Below are 14,027 nucleotides of genomic sequence, written 5' to 3' on the forward strand. Positions count from 1 at the left end.
CTTCAGAACCGGAAGTTCACATTGCCATGTTTAGAGATGAAAAAGTCACCCTCATCCAGTTCAATTGTATTCCATAAATGTGACCATTGCATTACGGTTAGTGAAACATCATACAGTTCCAAGAGTTTATCTTTGTCTTCTTCTGGATCAACAGGGGGGAAGGGGGTTAATAGGCTGGACATTTGTCTTTTTTAGCTTAGCATACTATATTACTATGTTGATCATTTTAGGTTTGTGAATTTAGACTGCATACATTCATTTGTAGAAGCTGTGAATGCTGTACACAGCGGACAAGCGACCATCACCTACGACCACAATGCTACAGCAATCTGCCTGGCCCTGCACTGCAAACCAAGTTTTCCGACGATGCCGATTGATCCCGCCTCTGTCCTCAAACATCCAAGCTTGAAGTCGTTAGAATACAGGCTGATATGTACCCAGCTTTACTGGGCTCCTGCACGCATGCCAAGTGAAGGCTCAAATAATACACCTGATCCATTATAACGCACTCCAGAGCTCTACAATACGCATAGAAATAAAACACTGCCACTACTAGTTTGTCAATGGTACACTGGAACTCGATTTATGAATTATTAATACAATCTTCGCTTTTAAAACTGACAGGGCTTGAACTGATAAATTCTAGATTTATTCTAGAAAAGATCTAGTAGTGCCAAAATATATAGTATGTATAAAGATATACAAAAAGCTTGTTGCATGGGGAGAATAAGGACATACAGGCAATAAACACTCAGCAGTATTTTAAAAATAAACAGGAATAAAATAAAAGAAAGTTACCAGATTTTGGGATACACGGCCCAAAGGGATCCAGAACAGAGGGACGCCTATATACGGAAGTATAGCTCCATGGATTGACCGGTAGAACTGTGGGGTCCCCCAATACACACCTTCTCCCCACCCCTCTGAGGTCATACAGAGAAGGGAGGGTCGGATTTGAGGAACTCAAAAATCGTAATTCCCTAGTTTCAGTCATATCTCGTTGGGAGGGTCTCTAATCATGAAGATAGGCTGCCATATTTCTTGTCATGATTTTATCTATGCATGAATATCAAGCATGAGGCAGAAATCAAAACCAGGTATGGGTTTACGTAGTTTGAGGGGAATTCCTGAGCTTGGGGTGAGGTATGGGGAAGTAATAAAATTATCTCTCTAAAAGCAACAACCACCAGCCTGGGGAGAGGAAATCAGCATCTACCTGTCAAAAGGCCACTTGTATTGACATTGGGACAAAGGATTTCCTGTCCTCTTGTGTAATTGGCAAGCCTTTGATATACAAGAGGAAGGGGGGATTAGAACATTATAATTTACCCATCTCATATCTTTATCTATCTATCTATCTATCTATCATTTGAGTAGATTCAAGGGGCAAAGGTTGTCAGCTCAACTTTTCGATTGTCCTGAACGACAACTGATTGATACTGGACAGCTGGGGGGACACATTCTCAATCTCTTTATATGACAGAGCGCTGGTGAAAATTGTGAAATAGGAAAGGCATTTACCAAGTATGTGCATCGCAGAAATCTAAGCATTCTCTATCTGGTACAGAACATATTTAATCAGGGTAAAAAAAAGTAGACCGATAAATTTAAAAACCTTTTTAATAATCCGGGCGATCAGCTGCAAATTGTCACACTAACAAGACAGACGTACCCAGGAAGACATGGTTCTTCCTAGAAGCTTTTGAGTATGCCACACAGGAATTTGGTAGTAGATTTAAGAGAAGACACAACAGAGGAACTCCTCTTAAGCACGGGGTGGTTTCCACCAGCTTTAGCGGTGGTGTACATTCAAAAGAAAACTGCCTCTAAGAAGTGAGTTAATCATCCTACTAACCATTGTAAACTCTGCACATTGTGCTCACAAGATTGGGGCCTCTTAAAAAGCTTATAAAAGCAACACCTACAGTCAGAAAGTCTACTTTGTGCAATGTAAGCAGTGCTTTAATTATAGCCATAGAGGAAATTGCTTTAAGTAAAAGGGCGAATACCTCTAAAACAGCCTGGGTGATAAAACCCTGGCAATAAAAAAAAAAAAAAAGCAGATATTGAATCAGGCGGGAAGAGGGGGTTTACAGGTTCACTCTTAGGCTTTGCAATTCCAATATTGAGACTGTCCTTGAGCACACTGGCCCAGAGAACAGCTGATCACTAGGGGCCCCAGTGATAGACTCCACAGATCTATTATTCATGACTGATCTTGAGAATGAGCCATCAATAGTTGACAACTGGACGATCCCTTTAAATCTCAACTAAATTCAGCTACAAATCTAAAATCCAGGAAAAAACAAAGAGAAACTAAAATGTTTGGCTCAGTAGATAGGGAGTAATAGGCGCCGGCCAGGATAAGGACAAAATAAAACATATGTGAGTGGGTTCTTATACATTAAGTTCAAAAAACTTCAATGGAAAGAGGATCATGGGATGGATGATTAAAGGGCAGAATTCCATCAGAAATTGATAGGCACAGTAATTTTTTTTCAATACCTGCAACCACTTTTGAGTTAGGGATGATATGCTGATTTCAATAAACCTTTATTAACATTATATAATATGGAAACTACTAATTGTACGGCTTTTCAATTGTCATGATATTAATAAATCTAGTTTACAACTGAGATCATCTTGATAGTCGGTAACAGAAGTTCACGTGAGGCGGTCGAGGTTTTCAATCACGAAGAAGAAACTCAAGAAGAGAAGAAGATTTTGAATTGTGAATTTTCTGATGTTTAACAAGATTTCTTGGTAAAACATTTCTCACATTCTGAACATGAAAATGACTTCACCCCTGTGTGAGTTCTCTGATGATAAACAAGACTTGATTTCTGGATAAAACATTTCCCACAGACAGAACATGAAAATCGCCTCTCACCAGTGTGAATTTTCAGATGTTCACCAAGCGATGATTTCTGAGCAAAACATTTCCCACATTCTGAACATGAAAATGACTTCTCTCCTGTGTGAATTCTCTGATGTCTAACAAGACCTAATTTCTGGGTAAAACATTTCCCACATTCTGAACATGAAAATGACTTCTCTCCTGTGTGAATTCTCTGATGATCAACAAGACCCTTTTTCCTGGTAATCATTTCCCACATTCTAAACATGAAAATAGCTTCTCTCCTGTGTGAATTCTCTGATGATCAGCAAGATTTGATTTCTTCGTAAAACATTTCCCACATTCTGAACACGAAAATCGCCTCTCACCAGTGTGAATTTTCAGATGGTCCACAAGGTTTGATTTTGTTGTAAAACATTTCCCACATTCTGAACATGAAAATGACTTCTCTCCTGTGTGAATTCTCTGATGAATAACAAGACTTGATTTTGTTGTAAAACATTTCCCACATTCTGAACATGAAAATGACTTCTCTCCTGTGTGAATTCTCTGATGATAAACAAGACTTGATTTGTGGGTAAAACATTTCCCACATTCTGAACATGAAAATGACTTCTCTCCTGTGTGAATTCTCTGATGGTCAACAAGACTTGATTTGTGGGTAAAACATTTCCCACATTCTGAACATGAAAATGACTTCTCTCCTGTGTGAATTCTCTGATGATCAACAAGACTTGATTTGTGGGTAAAACATTTCCCACATTCTGAACATGAAAATGACTTCTCTCCTGTGTGAATTCTCTGATGATCAACAAGACTTGATTTCATGGTAAAACATTTCCCACATTCTGAACATGAAAATAGCTTCTCTCCTGTGTGAATTCTCTGATGATCAACAAGACTTGATTTTTGGGTAAAACATTTCCCACATTCTGAACATGAAAATGGCTTCTCTCCTGTGTGAATTCTCTGATGATTAGCAAGATTTGATTTTTGGGTAAAACATTTCCCACATTCTGAACATGAAAATGGCTTCTCTCCTGTGTGAATTCTGCGATGTTTAACAAAATCTGCCTTAAATCTAAAAGACTTCCCACATTCTGAACAGGAAAATGACTTCTCTCCTGTGTGAATTCTCTGATGTCTAACAAGATATGATTTTTGGGTATAGCATTTGCTACATTCTGAACATGAATATGATTTCTTCCCTGTGACAACTGTTTCTTCTTTAACATCTCTTCTGTAAATGTTATGTTGCTTGCTAGTCTGTGATGAATCAGAAGATGGAACCTCTATAAAAGAATCAGATGACAGATGTTTGCTGGGAAGGGCTGAGGGTACATCTGGGATAATGGCAGGCTCTTCGTGTGTATCTTGTATGTTACCATCATCTTCCACTGTAAAACCTGAAGATATCAAATGTTCCTCTGAGCTCCTGATGTCGTCATCTGCCAAGAATAAAACAGATTTTAACATTACAATTATATCAATATTTTATAAAAATTTCTATATAAAATATTCATACAAATTGTGAAAAAGACAAGTTACAAAAACCCTGTGCTCTTTTATGTATGAGGTTTTACTTACTTGAATAAGGGGTTTGCAGAGAGTAGCGAACCTCCTCAAGAATCCAGGTTAGCCTCTAAATTATCACCCGTTCCTCCAGGTTTCTTTTGGAGAGTCGGTACCTTCTGGTGTTTATTCCATTAGCGTAGGACAATATATACAATACAGGAGATGCAACGCGAGTCGGAGGGCTTACTGACTAATCTGCCACCTTTCATGAGCATATGACACAGAGACATGATAAAAGTATCAGGTACTTCTTAGAACTGGGGCGACCGGAAGCGTGTACATGCGTGCATCCAGAAGAAAGTAGCTGCTGAGCTATATCCCGATACACGCTTAACCGGAAGCAGAGGTAAATTTCTAGACGCAATTTTGTGCGCATGCTCGTCTTGCACATGCTCATTATACGGATTAAGTATACTTAATAACAAACGAGTGCCACATTTTATATTATTTCTCCAGAACCCCCATACTTTTATTTTTTACACACAAATATGCAAAATTTTAACCCCTTAGTGACGGCCCCATCAGGATTCTACGTCCTCACTAAGTGGGCTTTAATCCTAGAGGACGTAGAAACATGCATCGTCTTAGGATTAATACCCTCTTAGCTGAGGACGTGTCAGCTTCATGTTGTCGGTGCCCGCAGGTAGCCGACAGCATGGAGCTGTCATCTTGGGCTGTGGGCAGTCCCCCCCGGCAATGCAATCGGCGCTATCCAATGGATACCCATCCCAACCAGCCCCCGTAATTACCCCTGTCTTCGGAAATACCACACAGTTCACATTATTACTTTTATCTAAGATTTGGGGGAACGCCAAAAAGGGTGCGGACGGGGGGGAATTTTTTAACGTGTCAATTTTTATTCCATACAAGTGAGCAGTGGGGCCTGGGTACGTTTCTGAACACGGGACAAACAGGGGGATCCATTTTGGGGTGAACGTCTTCATTCCTATGTACACTGTACAAAAAAAACCCAGTTTTTAAATTGACAACATTGCCAAAAAATGAAAATTGTATTTTTTTCCTTCTGCTTTGCTTAGATTCATTCAAATACTGTGGGGTCAAAATACACAGTACACCCCTAGATGAATTCGTTAAGGGGTCTAGTTTTCAAAATGAGGTCATTTGTGCGGGTTCTCTATAGTTTTGGCCACTCAATGTCTCTACAAGTGGGCAATGGGGCCTGGAATTTATTCCGTTGTACCCTGAAATCCAATGAGTGCTCCTTCCATTATAGGCCTAGAAATGTTTCCTTTAAGTAGATTAGGGCCACAATGGGTATATTTCTGAACACGGGAGAAACAGGGGTATCTATTTTGGGGTGCAAGTAGTCATTCATGTGTGTGCTGTACAAAAAAGTTGATTTTAAACTGACAGAATTGCCAAAAAAATGAAAATCACAATTTTTTCCTTTTGCTTTGCTTGAATTCATTCAAAAACGGTGGCGTAAAAATGGGCAGTACATCCCTAGATAAATTTGTTAAGGGGTCTAGTTTTTAAAATGGGGTCATTTGCAGGGGTTCTATATGGTTTTGGCCACTCAAGAGCTCTACAAGAGTGGTATGGGGCCTAAAACGCCTTCAAGCAAAACGGATACTTTTGGTATAACTTACCGTAAAATCTCTTTCTCGTCACGTTCATTGGGGGACACAGCCAGACCATGGGGATATAGCCACTGCCACTAGGAGGCGACAATAAGCACAAGTGTTAGCTCCTCCCACCAGGCTATATCCCCCCTGCAGGCACTCAGCTAATTAGTTTGTATGCAAGCAGTAGGAGTAGCCAGTGGGAGTACACAAGAAAATATTTACATTTTTACGTAAACCAACACATACCAGTACTTCTGGATAATTATATTGTCATCTGTGACCCGAGAACAACGGGCTCCGGCCATGCTATCTATAATGAAAATAAATCTTTGGGAGGGTGCTGTCCCCCCCAATGAACGTGACGAGAAAGAGATTTTACGGTAAGTTATACCAAAAATATCCGTTTCTCGTCCGTATCATTGGGGGACCCAGCCAGACCATATGACGTTCAAAAGCAGTCCCGAAAACAAAATAGGGTGCGTTATTCTCCAAATGGTCACAGTCAGGGACAGCCGCTTGTAGAACCTTTCTACCCATGGCGGCGTCCGCTGATGCATATGTATGGACTCTATAAAATTTTGCAAACGTATGCAAGGATGTCCAAGTAACCGCCTTGAATACCTGTAATGCCGAGGCTCAGTGACAAACCGCCCAGGAAGCCCCCACCGGCCTTGTGGAGTGGGCCGTTATCCGAAATAGAGGCGACTGCACCTTGGCTCGGTAAGCCTCCGCCACTAGCGTTTGAATCCACCTTTAGATGGTCACCTTAGAGGCCGCCGATCCCTTACGCTGTCCCTCTGGTATTACGAACAGTGTCTCTGTCTTCCGGAAGTCTTTGGTTCTTGTAACATAAATTCACAAGGCCCTTATCAGATCCAGTCGGTGCAGTGCTCTCTCTCTCTCGCCTGTACCGCTGCTGGAGAAACAGACAGAAGTACGATATCTTCGTTAAGATGAAATGCTGCTACTACCTTTGGCAAAAAAGCCCGGAGCTGGTCTCAATACCACCTTGTCCTGTTGGAATGTCCTGAAGGGAGGGGTTCGTCCTACAGAGCGGCTAATTCGGACACCTACCGTATCGATGTGATCGTCACCAGAAAAAGCACTTTCCAGCATAGAAGCCTCAGAGGTACCTCTCTGAGTGGCTCAAACGGGTGTGATAGTAACGCATTCAGCACCCAATTAAGATCCCATGCCAGAGTAGGTGGCCTGAACGGGGGTGACACATGCATGACCCCTTGAAAAAAAGTTTGCACCGCTAATTTATTAGTGATTGGTCTCTGAAAAGAAACCGAAAGAGCCAATACCTGGCCCCTTAAGCGTTTTCATATATGATAATAAATTCTTGATGGCTCCGGCTTCCTGGCTTGGATCATCGTTCGGATGACTGCCTCAGCGAAACCTTGTTTCCTTAGTATAGCGGTCTCAATAGCCAGGCCGTCAAGCGAAGAGACATCGAATTCGGTGGAAGAGCGGTCCTTGTGACAGTAGCTCCTCCCGTTCTGGGAGTGGCCATAGGGCGGTAGTCAAAAGCTCTACTATGTCTGGATACCCCGCTCGCCTCGGCCAATCCAGTGCGACCAAGATCACTGGCCCTCCCTCCTTCTTGATTTTCTTTAGTATCCTCAGAATGAGTGGAAGAGGAGGAAATACGTACGGCAGTCTGAACCCTGCCTACGAACTCACCAAAGCGTCTACCGCTATTGCCTGAGGATCTCGCGAACGTGCCACAAAGGGCATCCAGGCAGAATTACAGGATACTTCCAACATTTCTACATCCGGGGTGCCCCAGCGATGACAGATCGCCTGAAAGACCTCCGGATGTAGTTGCCATTCGCCGGGATCCACAGTCTTTCGACTGAGAAAATCCGCCACCCAGTTTTCTACCCCTGGGATGTAAACTGTCGAGATGGACCGCAGATGTTTCCCTGCCTAAGTATGCCGGATACTTTTGTTATTGCTCTTGCACTTCTTGTGCTCCCCTGACGGTTGATGTATGCTACTTCTGTGGCATTGTCTGTCTGGATTTTTACATCCTTGTTGAGAAGTAATGAAAATGCTGTAATGCTCGTCAGATGGCCAGCAGCTCCCGAATGTTTATTGAGAGTCTTGCCTCGTCTTGTGACCACACCCCCTTGGTGGAGTGTCCCTCCAGAGTCCCACCCCAGCCGTAACGACTGGCGTCCGTGGTCAGTATCCTCACTGCCCTGGACGTAGTGACTGACCCCTCTGGATTCTCCTGTAATTCATCCACCATCTCAGAGTAACTTGGATGCGTGGTGTTATGGCAACCTGTTGATCCAGCGTCCACTGTGACTTGTTCCAACGTGACAGGATGAAAACGTTGAAACTCCCTGGAATAAAACTGCGCGAATAGTATAGCCTCGAAGGAGGCCACCATCAGGCCCAATACCCTCATGAAATGCCTGATGGCTATCTGTCTACCCCGGAGCAGGAGATGCCCCTTGCTGACCAGTGTTACCGCCTTCGCTTACGGTAGGCGAATCTGGTGTTTCTTGGTGTCGAACACCATCCCCAGAAACTCCAACTGCTGAGTCGGTACTAGGCAAGATTTCTCGTGGTTGATGATCCAACCAAATTCTTCTAGTGTCTGAAGCGTGATGCGCAGACTTTCCAAATTGCCTTCCTCTGGCAAGGGGTGGCCATCACCCTTCTTGAATGGAGTAGTGCCATTACCGCTGCCAGAACCTCTGTGAAGATCCTTGGGGATGTCGAGAGTCCGAATGGTAGCGCTATAAATTGGTAATGGCTCCCCTGGACCTCGAAACGTAGGAATTGCTGGCAAGATTCGCGAATTGGAATATGCAGGTATGCATCCCTGATATCCACCACTGACAGGAAAACTCCCCTGGTTCCGTAGAAGTTATCACTGGCCCGAGGGATTCCCTCCTGAAATGTTTTGCTCTGACGTAATGGTTTAGCAGTCGTAGGTCGAGGACCGGCCTGACCCTGCCATCTTTCTTGGGGACTACGATGGGATTTGAATAAAAACCCCTTCCGTGCTGACCAGATGGCACGGGCACCACTACCCCTTGTGCCAGTAGCGGTTCTATTGTTGGGTGCAGCTGTGCTGCTTTCCCTGGATCCTTTGGTACTCTGGATCTGAGGAGTTGATCCTGGCAAGGTTGCGAACTCCATAGCATGCCCTCGCAAGCCGCCCTCCTGTACCCAGGCGTCGGCTATGTGGGTCAACCACACATCCTAAAACCGGAAAGTCTGTCCACTTGGGTGTCTTTAAGCGAGATCGCCAGGCTAGCCTGGCTTTAACGGAAGTAGCCTTCCTCTGCTCAGCTGGCGCCCTTCTTGACTGAGTCCACTGCCCTGTTGAGGGTCGGGACGAAAATCGCCGAAAAAAGAGAAAGCTTCTCCTTAATCAGGTCGTCTAGTTTGGGGGCCAAACAGTCTATTGCCTTCGAAGGGCAGTTTCGTTGGAACCCCTTTGGAGGATGCATCCGCTGACGATCCGTTCAGCCATAGTGTCCTCCGCTTAGCCACAGAAGCTGCCGATGCGCGGGCTACAAATTCGCTGCGTCCAAATTTTGCTGCGCAGGCAAATTTTCGCTTGACTGATATTTTCCGTCACGTCAAATATCTTTGCGCAGTTGCTTTGCCCATGCCACAGATGCCTTGCTCACCCAGGCAGAAGCGAAGGTGGGCCGCAAGGCAGTGCCTGCAAAGTTGTTTTTGCCATGGCATCTAGTTTCCTGTCCTGCGAGTCGGTTAGGACCGCAACATCGGCGGAGGGCAATGCCGTGCTTTTTGGTAAACGTGACACTGGTGGGTCCACCATCGGGGTACTGACCACCCTTTGTCGAGGCCATCTGGGAATGGATACGCCTCAAAAATCTTGATGGGAAGGAAACACTTGGCAAAAGCGTTTCTGCCGTTCAAATAATACGGTAGCTGGTGGCACTTTTACCGGAGTCTCGGCTACCTGTAGTCGGTCCTTAACTGCTACCACCAGGCTGTCCATTAAAGTGGCAGCCTGGACATCTGTTCCCCATCTAGGTCTGATAGAGAGAACGCAGCTGACCTTTCCACCTCCTCTGGTCCGCTACTTCCCCCCGAGAGAACATACGGGGGCTGCGTTTGGGATGCAGCCTGGGATGCTGAGGAGCATAAGGCCCGTGAGGGGTCCAGATGAGACCAAACCGACCTCGCTGTATACCGAGACTGCCGGGAGAATTCCCTGGACCTATGATACGTCCAGGAGGATCCCCTGGAACCATGAGGGGCGTGAAACGACTCCTTAGAGCGTTGAGACCTAGCGGACTTGGACGACTTCCTAAGGCGACGAGACCTCTGGGAAATTTCCTCAGGGCTGCAGGATCTCTGTCTTTTATGTGACCTTCCCCGTGAATGCTCCGGGGAGGATGCTTCAAACTGCGACTCTAAACGGCGCAGTATCACCGCTGACGAGCTGGCTAGTCCTGAAACGGCCGGCAAGGGGCCTAGTCCAGTTAGCCTCGGTTACCTGCTCCAGGGGTGGCGGGGGGGGGGGGGGGACCGGGGTCCCTGGAGCTGACCGTGCCAAAATAAAATTCGCCTAGCGGGATTCCACCTGGCCGCATGGGAACTTTGTGTTGCGCATGCATAAACTTTGGCCCTCCCCACAGCTTGACTGGAACCCTCTGGTCTGGGGTCAGACATGGCGCAATCCGCACACCCAATGGGTAACCGCAAAGGGGTGGGGTAACCTTGTACTGCTACAAGGGGGGAGACACAGACAGGAGAGTGCTGCCTCAGCAGGGCTTACCCTGTCCCGCGGCTGTCCTGTCCCAGCTGGAGCTTCTAGGTCCTGGCAGCACACCACAAGTTTCTCTGCGGATATTGATGCTGGAAACTGACGCTGCTGGAGCTGGCACTGATGAAGGTTGGCGCTGAGGGTTGGCGCCGCTCTCTGTCACTGAGGATTGGGGCTGACTGATGCTGAAAATGCTGCCGAAAGCCTGAAGCTGGGAAAGCTGAAGGCTCGCTGGTCAATAGCGCTGGTTCCGCTGGAAAAACCGCTGGGATAAGCAGCTCAGGCACAGCAGTTCCTCAGAGAGGGTACTGCTGCACAGGCACTATGAGCGGCCATCTTCCCAGCTGGCCGCCTCCTTCAATGTCCCACGTGGCCGGGGTGGGCATGGCCTGCCCCGGAAACCCGGCCGCGTCACCATAAGTGCCTGCGCAACCTTTAAAAAGTGTCCCTGAGGGCGGTGCTTCCAGCCGCGCCGCATGTGCTGCTGCAGCCAGTAGCCCTCTTCTGCCGTGTCCTGGTCTGCGCATGGCCTCCAGCCGTTGCCAACACCCTTGGTAAGCCCCGCTGCCGTCTCCCGACATTCCCCCCTGATGTGCTCCAGAAGGGGCCATCTTAGGGGGATCTCTTACAGCCAACCTGCCGGGGCACCGCCGCTCCCTAGATTGAAAGAAGGGAGGGGGAGGGGGGGTAAGAGAAGGCAATTCACCGCTTGGCCATCTTGACTCTCCTGATGCCATGCTCCTGGTACGGCCCCCTTAAGGTGTTACCTGACAGCTGACCTGCAGACCATAGGGGGAGATGTTTGAGGGGTCCTCCACGTCGTGGGTACGCTCCTTCCTCCCCGTCTGAACTCCAGCAGTGTTCTCCCCCAGCGCTCGCCGTCAAGAGGGGTGCTACTCCAGAGGGGGGAACCCTATAGCTGGCGGGCCACGACGCCAATGCACAGAGGCAGGGTCGCGCCACCTTTTCTTCTCTGGGTAAGACATCACAGTGTGGTGAGTACACCACCTGCCAGCGTCTTCCCCGGGAGGACAGGTAAGCCAGGGAAAAGCCCCGACTCCCTGGATTCCCGCACTTGAGGTCTCCTCTGGACCTAACTAAGTCACGTTTGCCTCCTTGCAGACACTAAGCTGAAAACTAATTAGCTGAGTGCCTGCAGGGGGGGGGGGGGGGGGGGTATAGCCTGGTGGGAGGAGCTAACACTTGTGCTTAGTGTCGCCTCCTAGTGGCAGTGGCTATATCCCCATGGTCTGTCTGGGTCCCCCAATAATACAGATGAGAAATTTATGTTCTGAAAGACAACGACTTCTCCTTTCGTTTTGGGCCCCGTTGTGCATCCAGATTTAAGATTAGGGCCACAATGAGTATATTTCTGAAGACGGGAGAAACAGGGGGATCCATTTTGGGGTATCAATCCTCATTTTCATGTGCACTATAGGAAAAAAATTTCTTTAAAATGACATATTTGCAAAAATATGAAATTTTATTTTCTTCTTCTCTAAATTTAATTAATTTCTGAAAAAAAACTGTGGGGTCAAAATACACATGACCCCCCCCCCCTAAGTGGATACATTAAGGGGTGTCGTTTTTAAAATGGGGTCATTTAGGAGGGTATCTATCATTGTGACACCTATGAGCCTTTGCAAACTTGGCTTGCTGTAAGAAAACAGTGTTCCTCAAAATGTTGAAAATTAATGTTAAATTTGTACGTCATCTAAATGGTTAAAAAAAATAAAAAAAAAACAAAACACAAAAGTTTTTCAAATGTGCATTCAGAATAAAGTAAACAGATGGAAATATATTTCCTATCAAAAATTTGTACAGTATGTTTGCACATATGGGTCATTCCGTGTCAGTTCAACCAATGCTCCCGGTCGACCATCTCAGATTTCAATGAAACTTTGCACAAAGATAGACCCTGACCCTAAACGAAGATAGCCAGAATATTAGGCTTCAAAGTGCTTAGGTTCACGAGCTACAGGTCTTAATCTAGGGGGTTGTCATGTGATTACAGCGCGCAACCTGAAAAAAGTGGCGATTTCAATCCATTGCCAAGCCAGTTCCAATGACTCTAGAGCAATGAAACTTCACACACTAGAAGAACTTTTGGTGCTGAATCCAGTTAAGCTACTCAGACTGCCACTCTTATCATCATTCTGCCACCATTGCATGTCAAAGTAGCTGAAAAATTCTATCGCGCAAAATAAAACTCATATTTTAAGCAGTAATAACTCCTAATCAATGCAATCCAACTCAGCTATGAATTTATCAATGTGTACTCCATAGAAATGTTTCTCATTATTCCCATTATGGACCCAAAAGGATGCATAGCTCTTAAGATACAATGAGTCAAAAATGGCAAAAAACACTTTTTTGCTAATTTTTCCCTTTTTCAAAGGCGAAAATCGGAATGTACTCCATTTTTATTTTTTTTCATTTTTGTTCTATTTGGAAGAGAATTTTTTGCTCTACAAGATTCGATGTTTTTCATTTTGTTCCCAGACCTTCTAGATGGGAAAATATCAATGCCTGTGAAGGTCCTATGCACTCGCGGAGGTCAAATAATAAAATAGGTGTAAGATTTGCATGGATGTATAATTAGTTTAGAAATCATGAGAAGGTAAATTATTTTTGGAATGAGACAACTTTTTGTGCTCAAGATACTTATGTGATCAAAAATTGCATGGCGAGTTTAGGTGAGCCACAAGCTTTGGCCTAAGATAGTCAGAATATCATTGAGTGTTGCATAATGATTGTGGTATATTACAGTGATCACTGGGCTTATTTAGCACTCTATCCATATTGGATACTAAGATTATCTAAGGCTAGCATTTGTGTAATAAATAACTAGTTATTCATGCTAGCCATAGATAATCTTAGTATCCAATATGGATAGAGTGCTAAATAAGCCCAGTGATCACTGTAATATACCGCAATCATTATGCAACACTCAATGATATTCTGACCATCTTAGGCCAAAGCTTGGGGCTCACCTGAACTCGCCATGCAATTTTTGATCACATAAGTTTCTTGAGCACAAAAAGTTGTCTCATTCCAAAAATAATTTACCTTCTCATGATTTCTAAACTAATTATACATCCATGCAAAACTTACACTTATTTTATTATTTGACCTCCGCGAGTGCATAGGACCTTCACAGGCATCGATATTTTCCCATCTAGAAGGTCTGGGAACAAAATGAAAAACATCAAATCTTGTAGAGCAAAAAATTCTCTTCCAAATA

At 45.1% G+C, this 14,027-nt stretch overlaps 1 pseudogene; it reads right to left on the minus strand.

Annotated features, from left to right (window-relative positions):
• Positions 1-2,537: 2,537 nt before the first annotated feature.
• The window catches only part of LOC136624340 (oocyte zinc finger protein XlCOF7.1-like), a 323,662-nt pseudogene continuing 312,172 nt past the window's right edge, over positions 2,538-14,027 (minus strand).

The sequence above is a fragment of the Eleutherodactylus coqui genome, chromosome 4 (assembly GCF_035609145.1).
Source record: "Eleutherodactylus coqui strain aEleCoq1 chromosome 4, aEleCoq1.hap1, whole genome shotgun sequence".
NCBI lineage: Eukaryota > Metazoa > Chordata > Amphibia > Anura > Eleutherodactylidae > Eleutherodactylus > Eleutherodactylus coqui.